The following is a 7,611-nucleotide window of genomic DNA, read 5'->3' as shown; positions in this document are numbered from 1 at the left end:
TGATCTATTGCCCAGTGAACCTTCACAAACAAGATTTGTTATTCTCCAGTACCTCCATTGTTCCCCCACAGTTCCATTCTATGTCTGTTAGTAGTAGCACAATGGAAGCTGCTAATACACGGCTCAAGGTTCAGTGTTTCATTCAGATCCACTGTGGCATGCTTCAGATATTCAAAGCAGTGATCTAAAACATGGGAATTAGAAGTGGGCTAAAATAACAAACAGGAAGAAGGTACAAAGGAAAAGCTAGAGTCGAAACAGAAGACTTTGCTCAGTCTTTGAACTCAAGCAGTGCATCCACTCCTAGAGCACCCTGCAAATTAAATTATTATTATTATTTACAAAGCATCCAAAACCACTATGCAATATATCAAAATTAAAAGTCAAATGGGTCCTGCCTAGAAGCTTACAGTCTAATTAAACCCAAGATCCATTAAACAGCAAAAGGAACAAAGCAGACAGGAGTGAAAATGTGCATATTCTGAGGAGGCACTTACCTGTAATAAAGGAGCAGAAGGGTTGGGTGTCGGTTGACAGAACCCACATTTCCTGAATGGGCAATCTACTTGCAGAGGTAGGGCAGAGACCAGTCCTCAGGAGACAAACAGCCGTAAGCAGTTGAAAGTGTTTTCCACATGAAACAGACGTGTGTGGTTTTCCTGTTGCTGCTGCAGTTGCTGATAAATGGGCAGCAATTAGGCTTCTGCCTGGCAGGTTTCTCCATACTCTCCCTGCCCCAGTCCCAGAGCAATGGTCATTCCCCCCTTCCCATGCTACGAGGGCTTTTTTCGTGTTACGTTTAACTGGCAGTTGATTGGCACCATAATATGTTGTGTTGAATCCCCAGCTTTCATTTTTTAAAAAATAGTTAAATGCCTAGCCAGTGATGTGGGTTTTCTGGTCACCGTAGGGAGAAAGTCAGGGAAAACTGCTGTTGTGTAGACTGGAAGAGAAAAATCCCAACTTTCCCTTCCCACACAGCAGGAATGTAGGCTTTGCTGCGATGTTTCCTAAAACATCACAGCAACACAGGTTTGGGACAGATCACAGAAAAGCAGGAGGTATATGCAAATACACCACAGAGCTGTGAGGAAGCAGATGGGCTCTGTTTCTTAACAGGATCAAGGTTTTACATGATATTAATGTATCCCTATGTGCAATGTACATACATTTGTAAGGGCTGTCAAGTTGCAACTGATTTATTGCCACTGTCAAGTTGCGACTGACTTATTGTAAGGGGTTTTCAAGTGAGAAGTGAGGTGGTTTACCATTGCTTCCTTGGTGATCTCTCATCCAAGTACTGGCCCTGCTTAGTTTTCAAGTTCTGACATGATCAGTCAGCACTATGCTGCCTGCCCTCCCTACGTGCAATGCAGGTTACTTTAATTTGACATGTCCCTATCCTATCATAATGTTGCCACATAGGGAATGTGAATTCTGGTGGCTAAAGTTACTGACTATAAACATGCACATTGATATCGTAGCATATCAAAATCCCAACAGAATAACAACGCAACAGGACAGACTCGATGCCATGTCTCAGCTTAGCACGGGAGCAGATTTGTTACACCTGGTTAAATTTTGAGGACTTAATAAGAGACTTTGCAATTTAAAAAGTAGAAAAAGACTTTTAAAGTATAAATACATAGACAACAATTATCTTTTCATCCATGAATGTTAAAATGCTAAATCCATGAATGTTAAAATGCCCTGAGCCCTTCAACACCGCCCTGAGCCCTTCGGGGATAGAGCGGTATACTAAATTTAATAAATAATAATAATAATAATTAATAATAAATAATAGAAAACAATGAAATAAAGGATGGTGTGTTCATGTGTGTAATATTGGTCAATATCTGTATATTTGTGTGCCTGCCTGCCTGCCTGCCTGCCTGCCTGCCTGTGTCCTGTCAGCAAAAACAGTACAGTTTAGGCTACAAATTGTCTTTCACAAAGTTCAGAAATATGTTATAACTTGAAACATTTGAAATTATAAATTTTAACATCGTTTCCTTATGGCATTATTTCCTTATGGCAATTTTTTCATTGTTTCCTTATGGCAATTTCATTTTTCTACTGCCCAGCCCTAGTGATAACCAAATAAATTCCTTATTGTTATAAGGTATTAAATAAATGAGGTAAAATAGGATATATTGTGAATATAAATTGTGAAATCTGGTCAGAATGGCCTGCAAGTAAACTGAATTATGTATCTTGCAAATGGAAGGGACAGGACACCAAGGTTGGACTGTGCTTATGGCATCAATTGGACTTAATCTGGTCCTGAGAGGAAGCTTTTAGGTGGTTCAGAAATTTCATGAATTCCTCCTCACCATGATTCCAAATTGTAGAAGTATCACCCCCAGCTTTAAAATGTACCATGGGTTTTTGGAGTACCATTTCTAAGGCTTATTTTTCAAAGCGTTCCATGTAAAAAATTAGGTATAACAACAACAACAATTTAATTTTATATACCGCCCTCCCCTGAAGGGCTCTGGGCGGTACACAACATAAAATAACATAAACAGATGGAGCACAGAATAATCACAATCTAAAATATAAATATAAGCTCTATAACATTAAAATAGCTAAAACAACGAAATACAACATTTCAATATATAATAATATACAGCGTCCGACAACTGCAAACCCTGTCGGGAGGGGAACGGAAGGTCCCACAGATGTTATAGGGACCACATAGTTGAAAGAAAGTAGGAGGGGGATCAGGTGCCATCAGCGGCTGGCCTCTCCAACAGCCCAGTGGAACAATTCGATCTTGCAGGCCCTGCGGAACTCACCAGGATCCTGCAGGGCTCGGACAGTTGAAGGAAGAATGTTCCACTAGTGGAGGCCAGCCGCATCTTTGTGTGTGTGTGTGTGGGGGGGGGGCGCTTCCATGGCTACCCCAACTATCTGTTCATAGAATTCATTGTCCCATTGGAAGTAACTGGCTGTTAGGCAATGTTGTAGCACAACTGTGATACCATTTGGGAAGATCTGGTTGATGAGTGCGAGGGTATTCTTTATTGGGATATTGGTGAATAGGGAGCCCACATTAAAGCTGATCACTGTGTTATTGGAGTTGAGTTGAAGGGTGCTGATTTGGTTGATGAAATGAGCTGAGCCTTTAATGTAGGATGTTCTTTGTCTGATGTGGGTTTGTAAGTCGATATCATTTCTGTATGCCTGTGGCCTGCTGTATCATTTCTATTGCTTGTGGCCTCCCCTCTCCTGCATATCTTTAGATCTTTTTATTTTAAAAAATTAAATAACCATATATCAATAGATTGAAAAATTGATACTAATACTAAAAAAATGTAAAAATAATAAGACTAGTCAATCACTCCAAACACTAATTTGCCCCTGCATTTGATCAACAAACTGGAACATCTCCAAACTCGTAGTTGGAGATGTCCCAGCAGTCAGTGATTCCAGACCACACTGGGAAAAGCCTGCTGGTCTTGGTGCTTGGGTTTACAGCATATCAGGAAATGGACAATCATGAACCTGGGGAGCTAGCAAATGGCAGCTTGTCCTTTTGCAGTTTGCACACTGCCATTAGTCCCCTCCCCTTGCATCACACCATAAAAGACAATCATTCAGGCAAAGCATACAGATGCCATATTCAGGACTTTTCTTTAATAGTTTGCCTTTTTTATGTTGATCTATTGATCGATTGATTGATATATCAATCTATAGATAAGATTAAAGATAAAAATTAAAGCATGCATGCACAATAGAGAACCCCCAAAACATTGCCCCCTGGATGCAAGCGAAAGCCAGTTGATGGGTAATGCTTGCCCTGCTGCAAACAAGGCAGTGGGTAATAATGCCAAACCTGCCCCAAAATAAAAACTCCCCATCCAACTCTCTTTGAAGTCACAGGAATATTGCCGTGCGTTATCAGCCAGGGCCTAAATGTCGTATCTTCCCTTCTGTGTCATGTTGCTGGCAGGAGTTTTTGATTTCTGTAGGATCCCTTCTGCTCTTATTCAGGAGTAGTTTGCCAGCACCTGCTGCTACATCCCAACTCTAGGGCTCATTCCACACATGCAGAATAATGCACTTTCAAACTGCTTTCAGTGCTCTTTGAAGCTGTGCAGAATAGCAAAATCCACTTGCAAACCGTTGTGAAAGTGGTTTGAAAACGCATTATTTTGCGTGTGCGGAAGGGGCCTAGTATTCGTTGGAGGTTGCCCATCCAAACACTAACCAGGGTCAACCCTGCTTAGTTTGCTTGCTTTTGCTTTATCTGCTAGGAGTACATAGGATACCACTAAGTCATGCTGATATTATGCTGGCAGTAAGGGGTCATGGGTACAGTGGAACTGTAGGATTGTTCTGTTAATGCATGGGCAACCTCATCCAAGAGGGCTTTCTGGTGGCACAGACAGCAAGGCCGTTTCCGCACGGCGGCGGAAACGGCTGGGTCGGCGCATTTCGCGCCGACCCGAAGACGCTGGGATCGTCCACATGGACGGTCCCAGGAAGAGGCGGGACGCCGGTGCCACGGAGCACCGGCGCCCGGCCGCACTCCGGCAAGTGTCCCTGGCCTCCTCGGGCGTTAAGTTGCCAGGTTTGGGGACACCCCTCGCCCCGCCGCCGCCGCTCCAGTGGGCGCAGGCCAGGGCGCGGTGCGGTCCCCAGGCCTCCGGGGCGACGGGCCGGGAGGCCCAGGGACAAGGTAAGTGCCGGGCGGGGGAGGCGGGCGTGGAAGCCGCTGCCGCTCGGGCCGCAGCGTTATCAGCCACGGGCGGCAGATTCCCAAAGAGTTAACGCTTCCCAGCCGCTTCTGGGAATACGCCGGCCGCGGGCCAGCTCGGGCGGGCGCTGACGGGCGCCGCTGCTGGGCGCTGCAGCTGCGTACGTGCAGACCATCGTGGCGGCCTGGAGACGGCGTTTTTACCGTCTCCAGGCCGTCATTTTCTGCCCGTGCGGAAACGGCCCAAGAGAAAGTTCCACAGCTGCCCTGCTGCCAGAAAGATCCATAGGGTGATGTAAGTCCAAGACTAGGATGCAGTGCTCCCCTAAACCCCAGGAGAGAGCAGACTAATGTTTGCTCCAGTCCGGGATTGCCCTGGCTAGCCCCACCCCCATGCTGGCACCCCCACGCTGGCAACCCTGCTGCAGTCCAAACTTTTGGATTTTTTGATGTGGAGCTCAGGGACAGGGGTAAATGCTCTGGGGAGGGCAAATGCACGGCACTCCCTAAAACCCCTTTGGCCCTCCCATTTGATGGCGCTGTAAGTAGACTAAAATTTAAATAAAGGCAATAAGTGTTCGTACTTCTAAAGGAAAAAGAGACTTGTGTTCAATAAACTTAAAATTCACAGAAAATCTCAGTTGTAACCTGAATGGAATCCACTCTGACTAATCAACTTCCTGGACCAGTTTTCAATGATTCTTTGTGACAACTCTAATTTACTTTGATTTTTTTTTGCAGAAATAATTTCTATTGAAAGTATCCAATTGATCTAATTAATCATCAGTCATTTAGGTACTACTGTTATGAGCACATAAGAATTATCAGGTTGATGTGACAAAAAAATCTTTCAGTCTCCCACAAAGTACTAACACCATTTCATTTTCAGAAGCATTTTTTTTCTGCTTCATTATTTTTGGAATACTAAGATATAGGCTTTCCTATCCCATTTTAACTTAAAATTAGAAAAGGCACACAGCATTTCCATTCCCTGTGGTATTTTCCTTTGAAAAGGACTCGGCCCTGTATATAGACTACAAACTATGTCTTGTTTCTCAAAGTGAATAACCATGAATGCTACATACGAATATGGGCACTGACATTCTTTTATTATCTGCTGTATCCTTTTAGTTCCAGAGAATACTCTATATATTTTAGGTCATAACAACAGCACATTTTTCAAAATGGTACAGCACAGCTGGAGATATCTGTCAGGCTTAAAAAATCTATGATATTCCTTGTGCAACAAAGAATACATATCCATTTAAAACATCTGCTGTATACTAAATGAACCAATGTCTGAGTAAAATAAAGAAAGCACTTTTGTACCAAGCCTTTTTTTCTCACACATTTTAACAATACCTAGAAATAACAGCTTAAAAACCCATTAAACTGGCCTTGACATAAAAGCAAACATTCAAATTCACTATCAAAATGTAGCAAATCCAGAATAATCTGTAATTTTAAAATCATGTTAAACAGCTTTCTGAAGTGCGTTTAGCACAGTCTGGGGGTCCACCCAAATGAAACAACCTTCTCAGTATCCAGAGGCATGCTCTTTTATTTATTTATAGCCTACCCCTGTAGCCTAGAGTGGATGACACATCAGAGGCATAAAAACAAATGGATTCCTGTTCCTGGAGGCTCCGATGACCTGGTCCCTGCATTACATCATATCTGATGCAGCAGCAAATGGCTGACCCCAAGTAACTTCATTAATTCTGGAAGAAAGCAGTCTGGGCAAATGAGGGTGACAAAAATTGAATCTTATTCTTGGTGATTTTGGAGACTTGGAAATACATTTTAAAAACCTACTCATTTCCTTTCTCTTCCCAACTACTCCTTGCACGTTCCACTCGATTCCCCTTTTCCCAGCCACTAGATGAAGAAGAAGAGTTGGACTTATATCCCCCCTTTCTCTCCTGTAAGGAGACTCAAAGGGGCTTACAATCTCCTTCCCCCTCACAACAAACCCCTGTGAGGTAGGTGGGGCTAAGAGAGCTCAGAAGAACTGTGACTAGCTCAAGGTCACCCAGCTGGCATGTGTTGGAGTGCACAGGCTAATCTGAATTCCCCAAATAAACCTCCATAGCTCAAGCAGCAGAGCGGGGAATCAAACCCAGTTCCTCCAGATTAGAGTACACCTGCTCTTTAATCACTATGCCACTGCTGCTCCTTTATAGAAAGGAAATATCATAATACTATTTGCAGGCATATCCTTTGCCGTCCCGGTGCTACACTGCTCTTTCTGGCTGGGACTCCTTGCTTTGTTATCCATGTCATAAAAAGGGCAGCTGTTCCTAACCCTAACAAGTCAAGGTAGGGACCCACAATACAACTGGTGCTCTTTGCTGTACAATTATATTTTCCTTCCATGTCTGATCCCTGAATAGTCATAAAAGCGCCACAAAAAAAGAACAGCACATTATGCATCGAGAGGAGCTGTCCAACATTACATTAGCTGGCCTGATCTACTTTAAACCCCTCGTCCATTGCAAATGTTGCCTGTTACTAATAATTAGTCAATCCAGCTCTGAACTTGCAGGCTGGATTTCATGATGGTTGGCAGATATCCCTTATTTCAGAGTATCTCTGTTCTGCAAAATAAAACACACAGATTAATGAGTCCTTTATTTTTACATCTGAAAACTTAACACATCTCATCTTTCAAGAATAAATCATAGGATCATTAATATAGATGCCGATGACAACTATAAGTAAGTATGAAAAGGCAGAATATACCAGCATTCAAGTCACCTTGCACCTTTTCTTAAAAAAGAATATCACACATCTAGAAAGTGTGGATTAAAGGGGAAAAAATGGTCAAGGAATGAAATACCTTTCATATGAAGTAATGCTTGGCATTCTTGCAGGTGACAAAGACCAAATAGGATACAGCTTATAAATGT

Source organism: Sphaerodactylus townsendi, linkage group LG04, assembly GCF_021028975.2.
Source record: "Sphaerodactylus townsendi isolate TG3544 linkage group LG04, MPM_Stown_v2.3, whole genome shotgun sequence".
NCBI lineage: Eukaryota > Metazoa > Chordata > Lepidosauria > Squamata > Sphaerodactylidae > Sphaerodactylus > Sphaerodactylus townsendi.
Note: the sequence above shows the minus strand (reverse complement) of the source record.